The sequence below is a fragment of the Pinus tabuliformis genome, chromosome 1_2, assembly GCF_031772625.1.
Source record: "Pinus tabuliformis cultivar Carrire ecotype Pingquan chromosome 1_2, CPIR1, whole genome shotgun sequence".
NCBI lineage: Eukaryota > Viridiplantae > Streptophyta > Pinopsida > Pinales > Pinaceae > Pinus > Pinus tabuliformis.
Window position 1 is genome coordinate 626,492,690 of NC_142298.1, and position 27,528 is coordinate 626,520,217.

At 43.3% G+C, this 27,528-nt stretch overlaps 1 pseudogene; it reads left to right on the forward strand.

Annotated features, from left to right (window-relative positions):
- LOC149207188 (cation-chloride cotransporter 1-like) overlaps nt 1–27,528 on the forward strand; it is a 52,206-nt pseudogene that overhangs the window by 8,577 nt on the left and 16,101 nt on the right.

The following is a 27,528-nucleotide window of genomic DNA, read 5'->3' on the forward strand; positions in this document are numbered from 1 at the left end:
TGAACTTGGTTTGCTTGGCTTCCAGTGACACCGAGATGATGAGATATGGTGGAGGAATCTTCGAATTATTTGAGGAGTTAAGGAGGGAGACCAAATCCTAAAATATCTCTTTCTTTCTTACTCGAATTCCTACACTTAAGTCAACCCAAAACTGCTCCAATTCCTGCATTTAACACACATTAGGCCACATGACATAGTAACTCACCTTTACTCTTCTCACTAAGAAAAATATAACAAAATATGTAAATAAATGTGAGAAAAGTCAATTTAATAAGTTGGAGAGTGGCATTATGACCCATATAGTTTACCTATTGATGAGCCTCATCAGTTCACACTCTTGTTGCGGGTATTGTTTGCTATAGGATTCTTGGGTTCTTCTTTAGTGATTTTACCTGTAGGCAAACTGTACTCACCCATTTGAAATCCAAGACCATGTTTATCCAATGGTGATCTTTGGATTTGAAGTAAATCATCCAAGGCTACAATTATCTTCTCCATATTTCTGCTTTCTCAAGGATACCACTTCAGCTTCTAATCTCTCACATTCATTTTCTGTTTCTTCGTACTATTTCATCATGCCTTCCTCAACTTTTTTTTATTCTTCCAATTTTATCTTTAAGCTACTAATCTCTTCATTGAGCTTGGCATCCTTAGCATCATAGATCTTGTTGGGATGGGGTCCCCAGGGGTAGAATTGAATAAACTAGTCATTTTTTGTAAAAGATGTAAAGTTTCCGCGAAATGTGGACGCGGAGCGGACAGATAGATAGAGTCAAGGGGCCTTAGCCCCTTGTTTTTTGGTCAGTTTTGAAGACCCACCCATGAGTCGGGGGCCATGGTATTGTATTATGAAAGTTATAAATAGTTGAGTCTTAGCGAGTCTTAGAGATAATTTTGGATAGATATTTGGGTACATTGAAGAGTTTTAGTTGTCTTGAGCAAGAGCTAAGGCAGGAAGGCTTTGCTTCTTTTACTTAGGTAGATAAAGGGAGGCTCCTGCAGCTGAGTGTGCAGGAAGCTTGGGTAGAGTTTGCAATTGAATGCGTGTACCCCTGCAACTATGTGCACAGGGTAAGAAGAGTATGTAATTAGTGAATTGAAGATCAATAAAGACATTTTTTTAAGAACTACTTAGTATTTCCATTGAATCTATTTATGTTATATGTTGCTGATTAATGATATGTTTTCTGAAATATTGAATGAATTCCACGCAACTTCACTGAATATGTCTTAATAATCTATGAAATGAATGTTTATCCACTTTTGCGAAGTTATAAGCTATTTCTCTTATTTTTTTGACGAAATAAGTAGTTCTATGCGAACTCCAATCTAGGATTACTTTTTGATGCGCGAAATTAGGTGAATCAACTGTTTAAGGTCTGGAAACACTGATCGTGGACCTTTGCGAAGGTCTGAAGGCAAATTTAACTTAGTTACAGTAATGAGCCCTAGAAGGCTATCGATATGCTCGGAGATAGATCTAAGGCACTACAAGACATCACACTAGTCTCTAGATGTAGAAACTTGGTTCTTGCATCCCCAATACTACTTCGGGTGAGACTACAGCTTGCACTACATGGGGTGTTGCCAAAAGGGCCAAAATTGTAGGGTTTTGTTGGTTGGCACAACTAACTCTGAACCTGGGATAAGATCCCCCAAGCCAACAAATGGTTCCGTTGCTGGGACCAGGATCTACTTAAAAGAGATGTGCGATGTCGTATCATTGGAATCTAACTAAGAAAGAGATTGAAAAGTGGTTAGATCAGAAGATTCATGAATTTGCAGCTCAAGAAAACAGGAATCTGTGCCTGTTGAAGGAGGATTGGTTGAATAGGTATTTGTATACAGAGGTACACAAAATTTTCTTTAGTACTTTTCCAATTGAATTATATGAGTGGTTAGCTAAATTGGCAGACAATCAAGGAAGGTGGAAGCTCGATAGTCCTATAGTGTGGACACCAAAATTGGTGCGAAGACTAGAGACATTCGATAACAAGATCGTGCAGGCTGTCAATCACTGGATTGATCAAATTCTGGGAGGATTTGTTACTGAATTTGCAGTAGACACATCAATTAGCTATAGCGAAGCAAAATGAAATTTATTTAAAGGATCGTGAGGTAAGTATGTCAGGTCATTGAATACTTGGATTAAGATGTTGTTGCGTGAAAAGTGGATAATGCCATTACCTTGATGTTTGGAGCTACGTGAAGTGGAATATTCTTTAGAAATCGTGAAGAATTAGGTCTAGAGTATAGCCCATTGATTGGACCTCCTTCAAGTGATGACGAAGGGGTGGTACAGACTACGCCGCGAAGTGCTGTTCAACTAATATCTCAGGGTATTCCTAGAAAAAATCATCCATCCACTCTACCTCCACCTCCACCTCCAACGCATACACCTTCACCCACACCTCCACCTCCACCGCCACCATTCAACATGGCAAATGCAATGAAGATGCCGATCTTCAAGGGCATAGGAAGTGATGATCTAAAGTAGTTTTGGTTTGTTGCGAATGCTATATGGACAATGCAGCAAATCACCGATGATAAAATAAAGAAGACACATTTGGTTACCTACTTCTAGGGTCACGCGCTAACCTGGTACATTAAGTATTGTGCTGACAATCCTCATGCATTGTTAGCAGAGACTCAGATAGCTTTGAACAAAGAATTTAGTAAGCCTAAATATGAGGCGTAGTTAGTTATTGAATTTAAGGAGATCCTAATGAGATTTGAGTAGACACCTTGGGACTTTGATCATAGGGTGAAGTGCTAGATTAGACAAGCTAACATGCACATCTCAGATAGCCAGCATCATGACTGGTTTATCGCATTGCTTTTGCCGCATTTAAGAATTGATATGTGACAGCAAAAGATAGCAACGTAGGCAAAAGCCTTGGAGATCACGATGAGGCTGCACACATTACCTATTTAGGATATGAACCTAGGGGTATAACAGATTCACTTGTAGTTAGCGAGGCTATACCTAGAATTACAGAGTTTGAAGAAGGAAAAGGAGACTAAGCTAGAAGTGCGTGTAGAGGTTTGGTGCTTGAAGTGAAAGGGCCATGGGCATGATAAATATCATTGTCCAGTATATGCTAATTATATTATAGGAGGAGGGCCAGCCCCATTAAAGCTAAAATCCCCTTCCAGACCAAGCACGGGAGCTGCACTATGGTGTGCCATTTGTCAAGTCACTAGGAAACATATGATGGATAACTGCCACTTACTTCAGAATTTGGTTAAGACACCCCATCAGTTTCTCTATAATTTCTGTAAATCTGTGGGCCATGATGAGCGCCATTGTTGAAGCTATGAGCTGATGATGTAAAGAACCCCTACTTACCTTATGCAAGTAGAAACTCGACCTCTAGGTAAAGGCACAGGAAGAGCGCGTGGTGTTTTTTAAGGCCTAGGACGAGGAGGAGGAGGAGGACCTGGTAGAGGTCGTGGACAAATTATCTTCTACAACTGTGGATAGCTAGGGCACTTCGCGCGAGATTGCCCAAATCCTACAACCCCTTCGTGTCAATACTATAGACAATTCGACCATGCCATAGAAGAATGTCTGGTGTTAATAGCTAAATTCAAGAGAGGAAAACACAACCTTAGTAGCCTACATAGAATTTAAAAATGATGATTGATGAGCCCCGTGAAGAGGATCAGAGCATTAATATTGTACTATGAAGCAGTATGACGACTGGTGCAGATAAGGGTAAGCATCTTGGAGAAGATAGATGGGTCCACAAAGTACCTAAGAAATAAGTCACCTTTGACCTTAATCATGCTAAGGGAACATTCATGGAAGCAAAGAACAGCTTCACTGAGGCCTCCACCTCAAGAAGCCAAGACAAGACACCAAAGATTAGTGTGACACAAGAGGTTGATCCTTCCGTACTCACTACATTTTTGGAGACTTATATGAAGTTACTGTGCAATAGAAACACTGTGGAAGGATTGTAAGACTTAATAGACAAGTGCGCCAATAAGGAAAAGACTTCTACGGAGAAACACACAGTTAGAAATATTGGTAAGAATAAGGCTCAAACAAGACGTGAGATGCGGCTAACAACGTAGATAAGCAATTATGAAATGGACCAAGTCATTTTTGATCTGGGATTCGATGCAAATGTTTTACTGAAACAAACATGGGAAAGAATGGGGAGACCTGCACTGTAGTGGTCTCCAATTCAGCTCAATATGGTGAAGAAAATCATCCCTATGGGATGATTATATGGAGTAACGGTTGATATTGAAGGTGTGAGTGCATTAGCAAACTTTGAAGTTATCAAAATTATTGATGACAGTAATCCCTACCCTGTGCTCCTAGGAATCACTAGGGCTATTGATATGAATGGGTTCATTAATTTGAAGAAGAGGACAATTTCATTTGAAAGAAAGTCATTAAGGGTTATAGTGCCATTGGATCCTGCGGAAGGGGCACACTATACTCAACCAGTTTGTAATTACGTAGAAAGTGACGATGAGCTGGATCAAATCTACAAGATAACAACACAAGATTAGGATTGGATTAATCTAACGATGGATGGACGGATCACATGGGACCAGAAGAGTTCCTGCACTTCTGACTTGGATGAAGAATTATAGAATTGACAAAATCACTTACATGGTATCTACACTGCAATGCAATATGATGACGAAGTCGCTACGATGATTTTCATCGGAGGTAAGAAAGTTACCTTATTATGATTGTTTGATTGACGTAGATATTTTTCTAGATGAATTTTAGTGTGAAGTCCCTGAAGACCACCATTTTCAAGCATTGGAGTTGGTGTTGCGTGCTACGCCCACACGATGGTGGGGTACGCATAAGGATAGTTTTGCTGGATGGCAAGATTACATGAGAATGATGAAGTTACGATTTGGGCATGCTAATACAAGAATGACTGAGAAGTATAATGGGAAGGATGATCCGCACGATCACTTGGAAAAGTGGACTAAGGCATGGGGGATAGAACCACAGCCAGAATGGGTACATATATTTTGTCATACCTTGGATACAATCCCCCTGAACTGGTATCTCGAAATAGAGCTCTACCATGGCACTGTGGAATGGGATGTATTGAAGGAAGGGTTCTTATTGACTTTCAGCTTTGAGGATGGGTTTGCAAGCATCGATGAAGCACTTCAAGAAATTAAAGCGGTTATCTTCAAGACACCGAAGGAACCTATGGAATGGACCCAACCAGATTGGAGCACCCAGCTGTGCCATGCATTGGAATGCTATAATGTGACCGCTAAAGAGGAGGAAGAAGACCTGAGGAATATCAACATTTCAGAGACAGAAGGGAATCACACAGTAGAAGGACCACAAGTAGAGAACCCAAACATCTACACACCTTTAAAAACAAGACAAGTAAACATTGGCACTAAAGAAGAACTGGAGTTTGCAAAGATTGGAGACTATTGGGACGAAGGTACAGTAGACGAAGTTGCTGAATTACGTCACAAATACCAAGATTTCTTCCCCACTAAGTTTTCGGATTTAAAGGGTATACTTGGTGATTTGGGCATTATGAGGATCACATTGAAGCTAAAATTGAGGCCTGTCAAACAAATAAATTATCACCTTAATCCAAAGTATAAGGAAAAGGTTCTCTAAGAGCTAGATAAAATGCTGGAGGCAGACATTATAGAACCTGTTGAAGAGTTTGATTGGGTGAGCTGAATTGTAGTCCAAGAGAAGAAACAAAAGGGAGAAATAAGGATATGCATAGATTTGCAGAAGCTTAATGATGCATGTTTTCATGATCCATTTCCGACGCCGTTTACAAATGAAGTATTAGACAAGGTCAGAGGGTAGGAGGCCTATTCCTTTACTGACGGGTTTTTCGGGTATCATCAAATCAAGATCGTGCCAGAGGATAGAAGCAAAAAAACCTTCACGATGGAGTGGGGTTGATTTTAGTACACTGTTATGCCTTTTGGTTTAAAGAACGCGCTTGCAATATTTTCTCGCATAGTCATAGTAGCGTTCAAAGATTCATTCACAAGTTTATGGAGGTATACTTTGATGATTGGACTGTGTTTGGATTGGTTAAACGCCATGTAGAAAGTTTGCACTTGATGTTGGATACATGTCGAAGACACTAGATTGCATTGAATTTGAAAAAATGTATATTTTGTGTTCCTTTTGGGATCTTGCTGGGTCATGTAGTTTGTAAGCAAGGGTTGATGGTGGACCCTTCAAGGATTGCTGTAATTGTGAACTTGGAAGCCCCTAGAAATGTCAAGCAGTTATGCGCGACGCTAGGACATATGGGATATTATAGAAAATTCATTAAATCCTATGCTCAAATTACCATGCCCATGGAAAAACTACTAAAAAAGGATGCGACATTCTATTGGGATGAGGAATGTCAGTGCAACTTAGATGTGTTAAAAGAAAAGATGGTGATTGTGCCACTATTGGTTTTTCCCTACTGGAAGCAAGAGTTTCATGTACACGTGGATGCTTCTTGCATTGCGCTGGGTGCTGTACTAACATAGGTCGGCGAAGGAGAATTGGACCATCCTATAGCCTTCGAAAGTATGAAGATGTCAAAGACTGAGAAAAAATATTCCACGACAGAGCACGAGGGGTTGGCCATGGTCTACACGCTGCAAAAATTCAAGCATTATTTGTTAGGGGGACATTTCAAGATGTATACAGATCATTCTACCTTAAAGTACCTGGTCAAAAAGCCTGTGTTGGGGGTAAATATTTGCATGTGGTTGTTGTTATTTTAGGAGTATTATTTTGAAGTAGTTGTGAAGTCGGGAAGGTTGAATGATGGACCAGACCATTTGTCGAGAATTGAAATAGGCGAAGAACCCAATAATTTGGAGGAAGGGTTTCCAGATGCGCAGATCTTTGTGGTACGTGTAGCTGATGACCATTTTGCTGACATTATTCACTTCTTAACTACAGGGATGGCGCCTGAAGGATATACAAATCAGCAGAAGAAAGAATTAGTAGTTCATGCAGCTAATTTTTTGGTCATTGCAGGACATTTGTACAAAATGGGGGTAGATGAAATATTGTGGAGATATGTGCCAGATTTTGAGCGTGACAATATTCTTGCTGAAGCTCATGGGGGAGATGCGGGAGGTCATTATGCCAAGAAAACAACCACGCAAAAGGTTTTGGTCACAGGATTATGGTGGCCAACATTTCACAAGGACTCCAAAGCATACTGTAAGGCATGCGCTGCATGCCAAAGGACTGGCAGACCATTGTGAAGGGACGAACTACCACTACATCCTTAGGTCTCTTTACAAGAATTTGAGAAATGGGTGATCGACTTTATTTGGCCAATTCAACCACCTGGAAAGAAAATGGGTGCACGCTACATTATCACCGTGACAGAGTATTTGACCAGATGGGTAGAAGCACAACCAATTAAGGATTGTTTAGGGAAAAAAACAACAAAATTCTTGTTTGAACACATCTTAACAAGGTTTGGATGCCCAAAATTTTTGATGAGTGATAGAGGAACACACTTTCTGAATGAAACAATTAGTGCGTTGACAGATGAATTCCATGTCTACCATTAGAAGAGTGCACCATATCACCTGCAGGCAAATGGGACTATTGAATCTTTAAAAAAAATCTTGGATAATGCGTTGAAAAAGGTATGTAACACGCAATAGAATGACTAGGATGTGCACATACCTATAGTACTATGGGCCTATAGGACAACTTGTAAAAGGTTGACAAGACAAACGTCATTCAAATTGGTCTATGGGGTCAAAGCGGTGATGCCCATGGAGTATATTATGCCTAGCCAACACATAATGGCTTTGACAGATATGATGGATCACGAGGCTTTGGAGGAACGGATCGCGCAACTAATGGAGTTAGAGGAAGATATATTTTTGGCAGGATTCCACCAATAAGTACAAAAGGAATGAGAAAAAGCATGGCATGATCGCCATATCAAGCTTCGCAGATTCAAGGTAAATGATCTTGTGTTGTTATATGATAGTAAGCTCACTAAATTTCTAGGTAAATTCCAGATGCATTGGTTAGGAACATATATTGTCAAGGAAATTATAGACGGTGGCATAGTTCATCTTACGAAGCTGAATGTGGAGCCATTCTCGAGAAGAGTGAATGGAGGCAGGTTGAAATTGTATATGGGGGATCCTGCATAATGATTATATGGCAACAGGACAATCTTAGTGCTCCAGGCAGTTGCAAGGGAGTGCGGGACTATAAACTACACTGTCTGATTTGGAGGACAAGGCAGTGAGTAGGCGGCATGAAGATTGATGAAGGAGCACCAATTGAAGCTGTGCTCTAAACATTGCACCATGGAGGAGGGTGTTGTGTAGCCACACCCAAAAATAGCCGTTGGAGTCACTGTGGCTGATAGGACTGAGAAAAGCCTGTTAGGAGGATTGGGTAGGTGGAAATTAAGGTAAAAATATTTGAAAATCTGCTGCCAAGGGTGCATTTATGACCAAATTATGGAGGGAACGGTCGGATTTGAATCCAAATATCACTATAAATATGTCTTGTTGGTCTACAAAGAAACACTTTGTTGCTTAAGAATTTCTTGCATGCACCAAGAAGAATGGGAGAGTTTGTTCAAGCATCCCGAGCTAGTCTAGTATTTTGATACTCTACACCAAGTTTTGGTGGAAAAGAGATATGAGCCTATGAGTCTGAGGCCATGGTATCTGAGACCCCAGCTCTGGAAAATACGGGAATTGAAGATACACCAACAATACCTATGGCGCCAAGGTCACCTAGGCCTAAACAGTCTGCCTCTAAGGCAAAGCAAAAGAAGCTGATCGTCAAACTAGTGCACCACTCACCCTGAAAACATCTGCAGGCGGTGTGCAGAAGAGAAAAATGGATAAGAAGAAGCAACCGTTTGTGCCTCTAGACCTAAATGAAGAGGAACTCTGATAGGGAATTGAGGAATTAGATGCCGAGGACGCGGAACCAATCACTATGCTTCCAGTATATGTGCCTCTGCGAAGAGGGAAGAAGAAGGTGATCAAAGACCCCAATTCTAGCAAATATTCAATTCCTACGTCACTGCTCTTAGATGAAGTTCACTTTGAGGGTACGCTCTTAGCATGTATACCAGTGCTCAAGATGGAAGATTGGGACCTCGTTGACTAGGATAAATTTCCACATTTAGCGACAGATCAGTATATGAATTACATATACTATGAAGACACAGGGGTCACAAAGTTGGAAGCAATGAAATGGATTCACAGAGTTCAACTAGCAAGGCTCTTACACATGTTATTTGTCCCTCATTTTCACTGATCCAATATCAATACACAATGTGTGTGCCAGTTGCTGACCTTAGTGCATGATGGGTGTTTATGGCTAGGTGAGCTTATCCCCATCACGGATATGTTAATCCATAGAATTACTAAGCTTCCATATAAAGGAGTGGACTTGACAAAGGAGTTTGTCAGAAAATCCCTAGAAAAACAGTTTGCAGACCACATAAAGACCGAGTACGGGGTGGTAAAGGGAAAGCACGATATTCTATCGCTCCATAATAGAAAAGATGGTACAGTTTTCCGTGCAGATCCTCGCAGACAAGATAATGAGGAAGTGTCGCGTGGATGAAGTGCCTACACTGGTAATATCATTAGCCGTGCGGATGAAGTGCCTGCACCGATCATATCATTAGCCGCATGGTGTGAAAATGGGGTCCAGTATAACTTGACCCAATATATCTGTAAGGAATTATTTCCAAACTGTCATGAGGCACAAGAGAAGAGCCATCTGTTCCACTATGCTTGGCCCTTATTGCTAATTGTGATCCAGATTTAAACAGGAACGCAACAAATTACAGAGATAACCATATACACAAAGATGCAGAGGAAATAATACTTCATTTCATTAATGGAAAATACTGAAATATGCTTACAACCAGAAATGGAAATAAACCAGCTAGGGCGATGGTAGCTTATCTCTGAGAAGAGATGTGGTGGCTACATGCCTCTGAACTGTGTTACAATGAGGCTCGAAGGCCTATTTATTGTTGAGAAACAATGGAAAACCCTTAACATTCCAAAACCTAACCCTAGGAGATGAAACGCCAAACTGTGGGCCCCGTTTGGGTAAATTGGTACATCAACTTCCCGGGATCGTAACTTTGGCATACGATCTCCGTTTGACACGTACAATAGCTCGTTAGAAATATCTATCCGAGCACTACCACTTTGGGAAGGGCAACATCGGTCCATGGACCCATGTTGCCCCCAGATTTCCCAAAAAATGTCGTTTAGGGCCTCAAAACGGCTCCAGAAGTTCAGGATCCGAAAAACTGCTAAAAATAGTAAGTTGTGCTACAATTAAGGAAACTGAAAATGCTGAGAGAAACAATGGTGGGGGTCCAGGTGGACTTGGCAGGTGGCCACCAATATCCACCTCGATCATTCCTCCCCCCTTAGGAAGCAATGGTCCCCATTGCGTTGAGTTCCTCCAAGAGATGAGGAAACTTTTGCTGAACTTGTTCCTTGGTGAGCCACTTGCCCTGCTGAAGGAGTTGGCCTGCTTTGACAACTTGATACAGTTGGATATTCTGTTGCCGAGTGTTCTTGATCTGTGTGTCCATGATCCGATCAGTTGCAGCTTGTTCCATGCATTCTGGATTTAATTCTGTGGGTTTGAGCTGTTCTGCAATGTCGGATGTGTCTAGCAATGGTGGAAAGTATGGCCGAAGGCAGTCCACATTGAACACTGGGTGCAAGCCAAGGAATGGGGGAATGCTGAGCTCAAATGCATTGTCTACCATAGCCTTAGTAATGGTGTAAGGACCATATCGGAGTGGTCTCAATTTCCGATAGGCTCCCATAAGGCGTTCCTTTTGCAAATGCAACCAGTCTTTGTAGCCCACCTGAAACTTGTGTGGCACCTGATGTTGATCATGTCGCTGCTTGTACTTGGCATTTGATTTCTCAAGAATGTCATGGACCTGCTGGCGAATATGTTGGATGCACTCAATGAAGCTGGTGGCCTTATCTGTTTCGGACTGGACATGAGCTGAATTTATGTGAGTAGCTGCAAGTGGCATGGCCACATCAATGGGGCATAGTGGCTGGAATCCCAAGCCCACCTAAAAAGGGATATGGCGAGTGGAGCTGTGAAGAGCTCGGTTGTAGCTGTGCTGAACATAGGGGAGGCTCTCGTCCCATGTGCGTGGATGCTTTGAGTTATACATGCACAGAATGTGCACAATCATCCTATTGACAACATCTGTCTGGCCATCAGTTTGAGGATGGAAGGCTGTGGACTTCGTGAGTTTGGTGTCCAGCATTGACTAGAGACTGGACCAAAATGTGCTGAGAAACCGATTGTCTCGATCTGAGATGATTGACTGTGGGATCCCAAAGTGCACCCACACTCGTTCAAAGAAGAGTTTAGCAGTGGCTTCTGCTGTGATATTCTTCTTGCAGGCCGCCATAATGGCCATCTTCGAGAACCTGTCGACGACCACAAAAACACAGTCATTTCCATGCTTAGTGGAAGGAAGGCCTGACATGTAATCCATGGAGATGGATTCCCAAGGTCGACTAGGGGTAGGCAATGGGGTATAGAGGCCGTGCTTCTTAATGGTCGGTTTGGCAATGGCACAGGCAGTACATGATCTGATGTACTTCCCAACATCCTGTCGAAGATTCGACCAATAGAAATAATTTTGCAGTACTGCCACTGTTTTCTCGACCCCGAAATGCCCAGTAGCCCAACTGTAGTGTGCTTCCCAAATCATCTTGGCACGCTCGCTTGAAGGAACACAAAGGTGACCCAGGTGGCATAATAGGGCATCCTGGAGGTGAAAATCTGGAACATGCCGACCCTACAAGAGTGTCTGGTATGTGTGGCCGAATTCTGGGTCGCTTTTGTAGAGAAGTGGCCAATTAGAAGTCTCGTGCCCACAAGAGTTGAGCACGGTGGTTAACGCCATGATCGGTGGTCGACTGAGACAATCTGCAACATTATTGGTGCTGCCCTTCTTATACTTGATATTCAAGTGGAACTGTTGCAGGTATGTAGACCACTTCTGATGCGATCATTCTACAATTTTCCTTGGGTCTGTATGAACTGCAGGGGTCGGTGGTCTGTGTGGATGACCGTTTCCTTCCCCAAAATGTAATGCTTCCATTGTCAGCAGGCCTGTACAATGGAATACATCTCTTTATCATAAGTGGGGTACTTCCGGACTGTGTCTGAAAGTGTTTCACTGTGATATGCCACTGGATGTCCATGTTGAGTAAGGACTGCCCCAATAGCATAGTCAGAGGCATCTGTCTCGACCTCAAATGGTTGTTGTAAATCTGGTAACGTGAGCACTGGTGCCGTGCAGAGGCGATCCTTCAACTCCATGAATGCCTTCTGTTGAGATTCAGACCAAAAGAATTTTGCTTTCGCCCCTCCCTTGGTGACTTGACTCAAGGGCCAAGTAATACGAGAAAACCCCAACACGAACCTGCGGTAAAAGTTGGCAAGACCTAGAAAGCTGCAGAGCTCTGTTAGAGTGGTTGGAGATGGCCAATCCTGAATGACTTGGATCTTGGCTGGATCGACATGCACCCCCTGTTCATCAATGATGTATCCTAGATACTGAACCTGGGTCATGCCAAAAGTGCATTTCTCCAAATTGGCACATAGCTTGTGTTGCCACAGTGTTTGGAGAACCTGTTGGATGTGGTGCAGGTGCTCTTCCCAACTCTGGCTGAAGATCAGAATGTCATCCAAGTATACTACTACAAAGGAGTTGGTGAATGGCCGCAAGATGTCATCCATTAGCCTCATGAAGGTTGCAGGAGCATTCGTCAATCTGAAAGGCATAACCAACCATTTGAAAAGGCCCTCCTTGGATTTGAAGGCAGTCTTCCACACATCAGAGGGTTCGATTGGTACCTGGTGATATCCTGACTTCATATCGATCTTGCTGAAATATTTCACCCCCTTTAGTTGGTCCAGGAGGTCATCAATCCACGGGATCGGATACCTATTACGGACAGTGATCTTGTTCAGCACCCGATAGTCAATACAGAGTCTGCACGTCCCATCCTTCTTCTGTACCAACATGATCAGGCTCCCACAAAGCGATGAACTCGGATGGATGTGACCTTTCTGTAGGAGCTCCTGAATCTGCCTCTTGATTTCATTGTTCTCCAGAACGGAGCGCTGATAAATTGGTCCATTGGGTAGCGGCGCACCTGGGGTCAGATCGATGGAGTGCTTGACCTGATAGTGCAGAGGAACCCCTGCAGGGGAGGTGAAGATGTCCTCGTATTCCTCCACAACCTTGTCCATCTTTAGTTGTCGTGCAGAGGGATCCTGTCTAGAGGCCGCGGCCACCATCTTCTTCTTTCCTTGAGGGCGTATCATCAGGAAAACAAATTTCCTGGTTTTGGAAATGATCTTACTGCATTGTTTTGCAGTAATCAAAGAGATGGAGGTAGGTGGTGCTACCTCTGGTATCCTGTACAACTTATTTCCCAATGTAATAATAACAGCACGGGGCCTTGATTCATACATAGCATGTCGCTTCCACAAGTATGGCTGTCCTAATAATACATCACAAACTTGAAGGGGAGCAATGTCACATAATACCTCATCTGTGAAGGGGTTGATGTTGTATGGAAGGCGACACTGCTGGCTCACGTGAAGATCTCGTCCTTGGTGAAGCCACCCAATGGTGTATGGTTGTGGATGTGCTGTGGTCGGTAAGCCCAACCGCTTCACGACCTCTGCCGAAATGAGGTTCTTTTGACTCCCGCTATCAACAATGAACTGTATCGGGGAGCCCTTTACCCACATCTGGGAGTGGAAGAGACGGTCCTCCTCCTCTGGATCTTCGGGTTCATTTTTCTGGATCTTGGCGGTAGCAACAGTGGCATTGGGATCCGCATCAATGATCTGCTTCCCTTTTTCATTCCCCTTATCGGGTTCTGACTCAGAGTCGGAACCTGCATCTGATTCTGAAACCTTTAGCTCAGCCACCAGTGACTGCTTGGCCCAACACTCACTTGTGTTGTGAGTGGAGCTCTTATGGAACTCACACCATTTTCCAGTGTCCTTTTTCGGCTTCGCGGCGTTGTTCTTTGCTTGCAGCTTCGGTGGGTTGTCTTGGGCTATCCCGCCTTGGCTTTGTCCTTTGTTCTGTGGTTTAGGGGCACCTTTCCCCTCCTTTGGATTCGCAGATCCAAAGTCTCGCTTCTTTTGTTTAAACTTCTGCTCGACCTTGATGGCATATCGGTATGCTGCGCCGAGCGAGGAGATGTTCAGGAATTGTATTTCTTCCTGGATGTACTTGTGCAGGCAGCCACGGTATTTGAGTATCAAATGTTGCTCCGAATCCTTGGTACCCAACTTTGTGCGAAGGGTATGGAAAAGATTGGTGAACTCCGGCACATCTTGGTCCTTTCCCTGCCGTAGCGTGGTCCACTTTATGTATTCATCCTCATAGCTTCCTACAGGGTAGTACTGCTCCTTGATGGCATCCCGAAATGAATTCCAGGTGGGTGCAGCTGAAAATAGTGAGCCAGTACTTTCATCCTTCTGCTCGCAGTAGGTTTCCCACCAATCCTTGACGTGGGGGGCTGCTTTGAGAAGAGCGAAAACAATCTTTTCCCGACTCGAAAATTCATGAACAGAAAAATAACCCTCTAGCAGATTTAACCATTTATCTACGGCATCTGCGTCTATCTAACCCTCGAATATGGGGATTTAAAAATTAACTTGTACCTTAAAGGGCGTGGCATTTCCAGAGTAGCTGCTGGAAGCCGATGCGTCACTTCTGGGTAGCCGCTGAAGTATCTGGGCAAAGCTGTCCATCATCGCGTTCCGTTGTCGCTCGAGGGCTTCTTCGAGCAAGATATTGGTGGGATCTCCTGCCCCCTCATCTTTCTTCTCATCCGCCATGGGAGGCCATCGGGATTTGCGAGGCTGGTCTCGCAAAGGTTCAACCAGTTCAAGCCCTAACTCCTTATATCCCGACCTTGTTGGGGACATGCAAAGAAAAACAGAGAAAAAGCAGACCGCTCTAATACCACTAATCTGGATTTAAACAGGAAAGCAACAAATTACAGAGATAACCATATACACAAAGATGCAGCGGAAATAATACTTCATTTCATTAATGGAAAATACTGAAATATTCTTACAACCAGAAATGGAAATAAACCAGCTAGGGCGATGGTAGCTTATCTCTGAGAAGAGATGTGGTGGCTACATGCCTCTGAACTGTGTTACAATGAGGCTCGAAGGCCTATTTATTGTTGAGAAACAATGGAAAACCCTTAACATTCCAAAACCTAACCCTAGGAGATGAAACGCCAAACTGTGGGCCCCATTTGGGTAAATTGGTACATCAACTTCCCGGGGTCGTAACTTTGGCATACGATCTCCGTTTGATGCGTACAATAGCTCGTTAGAAATATCTATCCCAAAAAACATCGTTTAGGGCCTCAAAATAGCTCCAGAAGTTTAGGACCCAAAAAACTGCTAAAAATAGTAAGTTTTGCTACAATTAAGGAAACTGAAAATGCTGAGAGAAACAATGGTGGGGGCCCAGGTGGACTTGGCAGGTGGCCACCAATATCCACCTGGATCAAATTGTTTTGGTGGCATGGAGGCTTCCAAAGGATAGTCGATTCCCTCCATTGAATGAGACCCTCCCCGAGGCAGCAAAGTTCGCTACGCTGTGGTAGACAAAAGATGTGGAACATAGTACAAAATCCAAGGTTTTTTGGGTCTTCATGGAGATGGAAATCCACATGGCTGTGAACTAGAGGCCAAGGTTATCTCCCACCCTATTTGAGCATTTGATGAGCACCAGTATTGCAGCAAGAATGCTACAACTCCTAGGGCTACCATCTTTACTTCATCAACCCGAGGTTTGTACAAACTTGGAGGTGACAGTGATGTATACACAAATAGATGCAATGGGTCCACTCTTTGTCACTGCTGAGCTGGGCGATAGACCACTAGGGCTTCTCAAACTAGCCTTCTATTGATTTAGAAGAAGTTTGATTACCAATTGAAAAAGGATAATTTTACCCTAATTGAGAAGATTGAAATACTACCTACTGTAGTAATGAAAGACTGAAATATATGCCTAAAACACACAACTCATCTAGCTATTTGTAATATACCTTACTTTAGAAGAATTCTAATTTAACACATGTGAAATCCTAACTAACCTAAACATGAAATATGATATAATTAAACACTTAAATGTTGTGCACATGAATAAGCATAACAACCTTTTTCTTTTTGTATTTTTTGTGGAAACATGGATGCTAATCCTTCTTGATTGTATGGTAGGTGGGTTAGGTGTGGAGAGAGATGGTTGTGATGGGTCAGATGTGTTAGGAGGCAAGCATGGGTCTTCTCCTAGCTTTTGTAATTCATTTCTCACAAATAGGGCTCAAAATAGGCCACTATAGGTCGTCCTACAGGATGTCCTAATTCACCTACAGGATCCCCTGGGTTCCTACAGGAACAAGACAACATCATAAGGAGTGATTTGAACAATGGTATGGATCTTAGGGAAGGTGAGTGATGGAAGGAATAAGGCAAGGAAATGGTTGGGACTCACTCAGAACTCAAACTGAAGTTGTATGATGGTTGGATTTTCTCAACAAGCATAGCAAGTTGTTCTTGTGAAATAATAACTTGGATTGTGAACTTAGTGGCCTTTGGAGATCATGGGTGGGTATGGTTTGGATGATACTGATGATATAAGGTCTTCCTGCAATACTGAAACTCCTACAACATACACATCATTGTTGGCATTTATCCATAAATCATGTCAAAACAAGAAAGGTTTACATCAACATAGTAAAACAAAATTTCATCATTTATTTGCCTAGTTCATGCATGGAAATGCTTGAAGCCTATTATGAAAGCACCATGAAATCTAATACAAATATTAAGATATCAAAAATGACAACTACAACCTATCTTCTAAAACTGAAAGATGCTGACCTAATTAGTAGAAAAACCCTAAATTTCATAAGAAACCATAATTCTGTCTTTTTGGGCTGAATGGGAGTTTTTCCTCAAACCATGGTCCCTGAAGGGAGGAAAGAGGTAAGATCCACCTGTTATCAACCTTTTTTTATATTTCCTTATCTCTCTAAATCTACTGTTAAAGCTATGCACAAATGGAAGCAAACTAATCAAATTCACCAATACTTGCAATGTAACAATGCCAAAATCAATTCAACAAGTAATCTATGAAATAATCTAAGAATACAAGTACAGTAAGAGGAACATATGCTGCTAGGGTTGGGCCCTAACCCAAGAGCTTCAGCCCTCTGAGTCAACTCAATGCTGGATCAAGGGAATGCTCATTTTCATTAACATATAAAAAAATACATAACAATGTTTTGTCACAATCCTTCAACTCGAAAGTGCTTAGCTATGTTGCATAAAAAATCTGAATCCTAATGAGGTTCTAGGCCTCCTTATTTATACAACTGAAGTTTCCAACAAATTCCTTAAATCTAGGGAGGCTTGGCTCCCAATCTCAATATAAATTGGTTCTTAACTATCATTGGCTTGGCTGCCAATGATCGTAATGACTCGACTGCCTACAACTCTGAGCTGATGTGATTTGATTGAGGGATATTTGAATGAGTGAGGATTTAATGAGAAAGATCCATCTCCTATAATCTATCCTTCTTGTCTCATTCGAGTTCCTGCACCTTAATTAGCCATAATTTTCTCCCAAAAACCTGCAATCAATGCACATTAGACCACTAGGATTAACATCTTACTTTTACTCATCTCATTAAGGAAAATACAATTAAAACATGTAAGGAATTATGAGAATAGTTGATTTTAGTAAGCTTGGAGGCGTATTAAGGTCCATATATTTTACCCAATGATGAGCTCATCATCACCCCCTACTAAAAGTGTTTCACATCCTTTGAGCAACTCAATCTATGTCCATGTCCTTCATTGCTTTGGTGGCTTCCTTGACATCCCATGTTTTTGTTGTAGTCTCTTCCTCTTGTGAATAAAACCTTGCCTTCTTCTCTATCTCTTCCCACTGCTTTCTTTCTTCTTATTCTTTCCTTCCTTCAAACATTCCCAAAAGTAATGGTGGATTGAGCCTTAAGCCAATCCAATTGACTTTGAGTCTTTGAGTGTCTGCTTATACATTTTGGTTCTATTTAGTGCCTCTCTCATTCTGTCAGGAGAATGATATTCTTTAATTTTTAGGCTGTAAGGCAAGGTGTTCCATATCCTTTGGAAGTCTTGCTGGCTATCATCTCCTAGCAATCTGAACATGGCTTCAAAGTGTGTGACTGCTTGTTCTTGTATAGCAAGGTACCTTGGTGCAAGCTTGGGATCATTTGCAATGAGGTTGTGGGTGTTGATGATCTAGGTGGATATTGGTGGCCACCTGCCAAATCCACCTGGACCCCCACCATTGTCTTTCTCAGCATTTTCAGTTTCCTTAATTGTAGCCCAATTTACTATTTTTAGCAGTTTTTCGGGTCCTGAACTTCCGGAGCCGTTTTGAGGCCCTAAACGACGTTTTTTGGGGAATCCGGGGGCAACACGAGTCCATGGAATGGACTGGTGTTGCCCGTTCCAACAATGATAGTGCTCGGATAGATCTTTCTAATGAGCTATTGTACGCGTCAAACGGAGATCATATGCCAAAGTTATGACCCCGGGAAGTTGATGTACCAACTTACCCCCAAACGGGGCCCACAGTTTGGTGTTTCATCTCCTAGGGTTAGGTTTTGGAATGTAAGGGATTTTCCATTGTTTCTCAACAATAAATAGGCCTTCGAGCCTCATTGTAACACAGTTTAGAGGCATGTAGCCATCACATCTCTTCTCAGAGATAAGCTACCATCGCCCTAGCTAGTTCATTTCCATTTCTGTTTGTAGGCATATTTCAGTATTTTCCATTAATGAAACGAAGTATTATTTCCGCTGCATATTTGTGTATATGGTTATCTCTGTAATGTGTTGCGTTCCTGTTTAAATCCGGATCAGTGGTATCAGAGCGGTCTGCTTTTTCTCTGTTTTTCTTTGCATGTCCCCAACAAGGTCGGGATATAAGGAGTTAGGGCTTGAACTGGTTGAAACTTTGCAAGACCAGCCTCGCAAATCCCGACGGCCTCCCATGGCGGGCGAGAAGAAAGACGAGGCAGCAGGAGATCCCTTCAAAATCTTGCTCGAAGAAGCGCTCGAGCGACAACGGAACGCGATGATGGACAGCTTTGCGCAGATCCTTCAGCGGCTACCCAGAAGCGACGCATCGGCTTCCAGCAGCTCCTCTAGAAACGCCACACCCTTTAAGGTACAAGTTAATTTTGAAATCCCCATATTCGAGGGTTAGATAGACGCCGATGCCGTAGATAAATGGTTAAATCTGCTAGAGGGTTATTTTTCTGTTCATGAATTTTCGAGTCGGGAAAAGATTGTTTTTGCTCTTCTCAAAGCAGCCCCCCACGTCAAGGACTGGTGGGAAACCTACTGTGAGCAGAAGGATGAAAGTACTGGCTCACTATTTTCAGCCGCACCCACCTGGGATTCATTCTGGGATGCCATCAAGGAGCAGTACTACCCTGTCGGAAGCTATGAGGATGAATACATAAAGTGGACCACGCTGCGGCAGGGAAGGGACCAAGACGTGCCGGAGTTCACCAATCTTTTCCATACCCTTCGCACAAAGTTGGGTATCAAGGATTCGGAGCAACATTTGATACTCAAATACCGTGGCTGCCTGCACAAGTACATCTAGGAAGAAATACAGTTCCTAAACATCCCCTCGCTCGGCGCAGCATACCGGTATGCCGTCAAGGTCGAGCAGAAGTTTAAACAAAAGAAGCGAGACTTTGGATTTGCGAATCCAAAGCAAGGGAAAGGTGCCCCTAAACCACAGAACAAAGGACAAAGCCAAGGCGGGACAGCCCAAGACAACCAGCCGAAGCTGCAAGCAAAGAGCAACGCCGCGAAGCCGAGAAAGGACACTGGAAAATGGTGCGAGTTCCATAAGAGCTCCACTCACAACACAAGTGAGTGTCGGGCCAAGCAGTCACTGGTGGCTGAGCTAAAGGTTTCAGAATCAGATGCATGTTCCGACTCTGAGTCAGAACCCGATAAGGGGTATGAAAAAGGGAAGCAGATCATTGATGCGGATCCCAGCGCCACTGTTGCTACCGCAAAGATCCAGAAAAATGAACCCGAAGATCCAGAGGAGGAGGAGCGTCTCTTCCACTCCCAGATGTGGGTAAAGGGCTCCCCGATACAGTTCATTGTTGATAGCGGGAGTCAAAAGAACCTCATTTCGGCAGAGGTCGTGAAGCAGTTGGGCTTACCGACCACAGCACATCCACAACCATACACCATTGGGTGGCTTCACCAAGGGCGAGATCTCCGCGTGAGCCAGCAGTGTCGCCTTCCATACAACATCAAGCCCTTCACGGATGATGTATTGTGTGACATTGATCCCATTGAAGTTTGTGATGTATTACTAGGACAGCCATACTTGTGGAAGCGACATGCTGTGTATGAATCAAGGCCCCGTGCTGTTATTATTACATTGGGAAATAAGTTGTTCAGGATACCAGAGGTAGCACCACCTGTCGCCATCTCTTTGATTACTGCAAAACAATGCAGTAATATCATTTCCAAAACCAGGAAATTTGTTTTCCTGATGATACGCCCTCAAGGGAAGAAGAAGATAGTGGCCGCGACCTCCAAACGGGGTCCCTCTGCACGGCAGCTACAGATGGACAAGATTGTGGAGGAGTACGAAGACATCTTCACCTCCCCGGCAGGGGTTCCTCTGCACTGTCAAGTCAAGCACCCCATCGATCTGACCCCAGGTGCGCCGCTACCCAATGGACCAATTTATCGGCACTCCGTTCTGGAGAATAATGAAATCAAGAGGCAGATTCAGGAGCTCCTGCAGAAAGGTCACATCCGTCCGAGTTCTTCGCCCTGTGGGAGCCCGATAGTGTTGGTACAGAAGAAGGATGGGACGTGGAGACTCTGTATTGACTATCGGGCGCTGAACAAGATCACTGTCCGTAATAGGTACCCGATCCCGCGGATTGATGACCTCCTAGACCAACTAAAGGGGGCGAAATATTTTAGCAAGATCGATCTAAAGTCAGGATATCACCAGGTACCAATTGAACCCTCAGATGTGTGGAAGACTGCCTTCAAATCCAAGGAGGGCCTCTTCGAATGGTTGGTCATGCCTTTCGGATTGACGAATGCTCCTGCAACCTTTATGAGGCTAATGGATGACATCTTGCGGCCATTCACCAACTCCTTTGTAGTAGTATACTTGGATGACATTCTGATCTTCAGCCAGAGTTGGGAAGAGCACCTCCACCACATCCGACAGGTTCTCCAAACACTGCGGCAACACAAGCTATGTGCCAATTTGGAGAAATGCACTTTTGGCATGACCGAGGTTCAGTATCTGGGATACATCATTGATGAACAGGGGGTGCATGTCGATCCAGCCAAGGTCCAAGTCATTCGGAATTGGCCCTCTCCAACCACTCTAACAGAGCTCCGCAGCTTTCTAGGTCTTGCCAACTTCTACCGCAGGTTCGTGTTGGGATTTTCTCATATTTCTTGGCCCTTGAGTCAAGTCACCAAGGGCGGGGCGAAAGCAAAATTCTTTTGGTCTGAATCTCAACAGAAGGCATTCAGGGAGTTGAAGGATCGCCTCTGCACGGCACCAGTGCTCGCGTTACCAGATTTACAACAACCATTTGAGGTCGAGATAGATGCCTCTGACTATGCTATTGGGGCAGTCCTTACTCAACATGGACATCCAGTGGCATATCACAGTGAAACACTTTCAGACACGGTCCGGAAGTACCCCACTTATGATAAAGAGATGTATTCCATTGTACAGGCCTGCCGACAATGGAAGCATTACATTTTGGGGAAGGAAACGGTCATCCACACAGACCACCGACCTCTACAGTTCATACAGACCCAAGGGAAATTGCAGAATGATCGCCATCAGAAGTGGTCTACATACCTGCAACAGTTTCACTTGAATATCAAGTATAAAAAGGGCAGCACCAATAATGTTGCAGATTGCCTCAGTCGACCACCGATCGCGGCGCTAACCACCGTGCTCAACTCTTGCGGGCACGAGACTTCGGATTGGCCACTTCTCTACAAAAGCGACCCAAAATTCGGCCACACATACCAGACACTCTTGGAGGGTCGGCAGGTTGCAGATTTTCACCTCCAGGATGCCCTATTATGCCACCTCGGTCACCTTTGTGTTCCTTCAAGCGAGCGTGCCAAGATGATTTGGGAAGCACACTACAGTCGGGCTGCTGGGCATTTCGGGGTCGAGAAAACAGTGGCAGTACTGCAAAACTATTTCTATTGGCTGAATCTTCGACAGGATGTTGGGAAGTACATCCGATCATGTACTGCTTGTGCCATTGCCAAACCGACCATTAAGAAGCAAGGCCTCTATACCCCGTTGCCTACCCCTAGTCGACCTTGGGAATCCATCTCCATGGATTACATGTCAGGCCTTCCTTCCACTAAGCATGGAAATGACTGTGTTTTTGTGGTCGTCGACAGATTCTCAAAGATGGCCATTATGATGGCCTGCAAGAAGAATATCACAGCAGAAGCCACTGCTAAACTTTTCTTTGAACGAGTGTGGGTGCACTTTGGGATCCCACAGTCTATCATCTCAGATCGGGACAGTCAGTTTCTCAGCACCTTTTGGTCCAGTCTCTGGTCAATGCTAGACACCAAACTCACGAAGTCCACAGCCTTCCATCCTCAAACTGATGGCCAGACAGAGGTTGTCAATAGGATGATTGTGCACATTCTGCGCATGTATAACTCAAAGCATCCACGCACATGGGACGAGAGCCTCCCCTACGTTCAGCACAGCTACAACCGAGCTCTTCACAGCTCCACTGGCCATAGCCCTTTTCAGGTGGGTTTGGGATTCCAGCCACTATGCCCCATTGATGTGGCCATGCCACTTGCAGCTACTCACATGAATTCAGCTCATGTCCAGTCCGAAACAGATAAGGCCACCAGCTTCATTGAGCGCATCCAACATATTCGCCAGCAGGTCCATGACATTCTTGAGAAATCAAATGCCAAGTACAAGCAGCGACATGATCAACATTGGGTGCCACACAAGTTTCAGGTGGGCGACAAAGTCTGGTTGCATTTGCAAAAGGAACGCCTTACTGGAGCCTATCGGAAATTGAGACCACTCCGATATGGTCCTTACACCATTACTAAGGCTATGGGAGACAATGCATTTGAGCTCAGCATTCCCCCATTCCTTGGCCTGCACCCAGTATTCAATGTGGACCGCCTTCGGCCATACTTTCCACCATTGCTAGACACATCCGACATTGCAGAACAGCTCAAACCCACAGAATTAAATCCAGATTGCATGGAACAAGCTGCAACTGATCGGATCATGGACACACAGATCAAGAACACTCGCCAACAGAATATCCAACTATATCGAGTTGTCAAAGCGGGCCAACTCCTTCAGCAGGGCAAGTGGCTCACCAGGGAACAAGTTCAGCAGAAGTTTCCTCATCTCATGGAGGAGCTCAACGCAATGGAGACCATTGCTTCCTAAGGGGGGAGGAATGATCCAGGTGGATATTGGTGGCCACCTGCCAAATCCACCTGGACCCCCACCATTGTCTTTCTCAGCATTTTCAGTTTCCTTAATTGTAGCCCAATTTACTATTTTTAGCAGTTTTTCGGGTCCTGAACTTCCGGAGCCGTTTTGAGGCCCTAAACGACGTTTTTTGGGGAATCCGAGGGCAACACGAGTCCATGGGATGGACTGGTGTTGCCCGTTCCAACAATGATAGTGCTCGGATAGATCTTTCTAATGAGCTATTGTACGCGTCAAACGGAGATCATATGCCAAAGTTATGACCCCGGGAAGTTGATGTACCAACTTACCCCCAAACGGGGCCCACAGTTTGGCGTTTCATCTCCTAGGGTTAGGTTTTGGAATGTTAAGGGTTTTTCCATTGTTTCTCAACAATAAATAGGCCTTCGAGCCTCATTGTAACACAGTTCAGAGGCATGTAGCCATCACATCTCTTCTCAGAGATAAGCTACCATCGCCCTAGCTAGTTCATTTCCATTTTTGTTTGTAAGCATATTTCAGTATTTTCCATTAATGAAACGAAGTATTATTTCCGCTGCATATTTGTGTATATGGTTATCTCTGTAATGTGTTGCGTTCCTGTTTAAATCCGGATCAGTTGATGACATCCATTGGGTTAGATTGTTCTGCTCTGATCATAAGGGGTTCTGTCTCTTCTCTTGTGATTACATTTTTCATCTATGTAGCTCTTACCTCCTTATGATTCATCCATGATGCTTAGGCCATCAATTACAAGTCCCCTAGATTTGGATTTGGATCCCACACATTTAAATCTGTCAATGCCAAATTGTGTAGGTAAAACTCATATATTTTTGCTCTATATTCCAAGGTGATTTGATCACAAATATCAATGAATTGTCTATAGCCTTGGAAGGGAATAGTTCCTATTTGTGTTAGGGTCTTTATCTGGAATTGTAACCATTGTTCCTTGAGGTACAAAGCATAAGAATTTGCTGACGTCCTGCACTGGATTTCTTCCATGGACAAACTAGCCATAGTTTCCAATTGGATTTCCCTTTCTTGTAGCTACTTCCTTAGCCATGTGTTCTCAATCTCTAACTGAGATTTCATCATTGCTTCTCTGTCTCTAATGCTGCTCAGTTCTCTGCCCATCTCCTGCAATCTCTCCTCCATGTGGCCTACATCCTCTACCCATTTTGATTTAGCAATTTTCATCCATATGTGTCATTGCCCTTTCTTTTTCAAGTTCAAAGAATAGGGGAATGGAAAAATTCTATGGTATCACCCTACCTCTTTCAATGAACCTGCAGTAGGAGCTGAGGTTTGGCTGTGGGCTAGGTTCTCTCATTTCTTTGCCTTATTCCTTTGTTTCTTGTTGAGTAATTCCTTCCTGGTCTCTTTTCTGTGTTTCCTATAGGTGTGAAAAAGTTTCCTGTAGGGTGGCCTATGCTTCATACAGGTCTACCTGTGTCTCCTGTAGGAGACCTTTTCCCTTTCATGAGGTTGACCTTGTGACATGACTCCTAACATAGGTGATTGGAGACTTGAGAGAATATTGTTTTGATGATCCTTCTCCTTCATTTTTCTTTAGAGAGGATTCCTTCTCTTGTTGCTTTAGTGAAAAATCAACGAAAATTGGAGTTTTGGTGGGGGTTTGAGGTATTTCTTGTCTAATCCTAGTGCTCTTTCTTGTCCTAAAGTACATTGGGGTTTGTCTTTGCCTTTTCCCCTTTGATTTGATAAGTGTACTTAGGACAGTAAGAGTAGTTGCTACCTCTTTCTCTGTAGGCTCTGGAGACACCCTTGGTGATTATTCTTCCTCTCTGTCTTGAGATCTAGACCTCTATTCATTATTCTATCCTTTTTCTTGTTTTCCATTTTATTTCTCATCCTCTTCTTTGTCTCCTCCTTCCTCTTCTTTTTCTTCCTCTATTTCTTCACTCTGCTCATTTGTTTCTTCTTTTGTTTCCTCCTCTATTTCCTGTTCATTTTCCTCTGTTTCTTGTTCATTTTCCTCCTATGTTTCTTTTTCTCCCTCACTAGCAATAGGGCTTATGCCATATTCAATAGCTTGAACTTCTACTTCTTCCTGCATGTCTGTAAATGTTGTCCATGCAATAGGGAATCTTAAGTTTTGTAGAGCATCTTCAAGGATGAGTTTGATCAACCCATGATGGGCTAGTTGCTGATGTTTTCCCTCCCATGCTTTGATTCTCATGTCTATCATGGATTGTAGAAGAAATTAGGGTATACTCAATCTGTTATAAGGAGGTGTGTTCTCTCCAAATCTCAGTTCTTGGAGGAGTCTGAAGTGGTATCCATACACTACATTGTATCTCCTTCACATGAAATATATTTGATGAGGTGGTAACTAACTTCATTCCAAGGGTATGGAATGCTCTCCCTTTTAACCCCATTTTTTTCCTCTATTGGTTATTCTCCTTCCAAAAAGAAGCTTTTCTTTGCAAGGGTGTTGTTACCCTTGTCTTCTTTTCTCCATGGTAACCCTAGGGGGAGTGTAGTGATTCTAATTATAACCTCAGGGGTAGTTGTTATTGATAAAACCTTCACCACAGCAGTGGCATTGGTATCCTATGGCCACATCATCATCATATCCTCTCATCCTCTCAAAGAACCCCATCCATTGATGCCTTGTGAAAATTTCCACCACAGGAGGATGCTGGTGGATCCTTGCTGTGTTTGTGGGTTCTCTCTTGTTGAAACCTCCTGTCATCTTTCCCTGGTAATTGTAGAGGCTTGTGTGGATATAGTTCAAGAATTATGGTAGGTGAGGAATTTTTGAATTTTAACTTTTAGTGACATGCAATACAGTCCTTCTATCCTGAGATGCACTGCAAATTCCTAACCAAATTGAGGATTTCCTTTTTCTTCAAATGGAAAATATGGAAGGTATGGCTCCTACCTCACTTTGCTATGTTCTGGTGAGAATAACCCTTGATTTTTCCTCCCTTAGTGCCCAATGATAGATATGTAGGCTGATTCCTCTATATCCTGTAGGCTTCCTATAGGTTTCTTGCACTGTAGATGTTGACTGTTTTCTATAGGTTCTATTTCAGGAAGGCTGAGAGCAATCTCTTCGTTCGAGGAATCCTCGAATTTTCCTTTGATTTCTTCGTATGGGAATCAATGTTTTATTTCCATTTATGGATGATCGTGTGGGGTGGTTTGCTGGCTAGCTAAGTACGAGCACATCCTTTTGGATCATTGGTCCCAATATCAGTCCATCATTCCACCTTACCTTGTAATTATCTCCCACTCCTATCCTTTGTAACTTAACCATTTTTGGCTTTATTCCCTTTTCTTTTGATTTGACTTTTTCCACGTGTGGAGTGGTCTAACTCTTTTCTTCTCATCGACTGGCCGAAGGTGGCCAAGTTAACTAGCCACCTTTACTTATAAAATCAACTCTTGCATAATCCTATAGTTTTGATCATATTGTACTAATGAGAGAGCATGAGTAAGATGACATACCTGTGGGTAAGGTGCTTCATTGATGATGCATGTTGGAGAGTGGTGCCTCTTTGCTGTGCTTTTCAATCTGCATATTTTCACTGTGTATTTGCCTCTTTTGATGCTTTGTTCCTTTTGATGTGCAGGTGCTGGACCTTGTTGCTGGTGATCTTCTTGCTGCTACTGAGCTCTGGAGGAGCTTCTTCATCCTTGTAGTCCTAGTTCTGAAGATGGTTGCAATCTCTGTGGTTTCCTTTGTGGGATAGGCTGCTACAGGATTTCCTACAAGATGTCTATAGGATGTCCTGTAGCTGCCTCTCCCTTAAACTTTCATATTTTTCCTCAACTCTGAAGCATAAGGGATGTTGAAATGAGTGGAGAAGGGTGGTAGGGAATGGTAGGTGAGGGATGTTTCCTTTGGGTATGG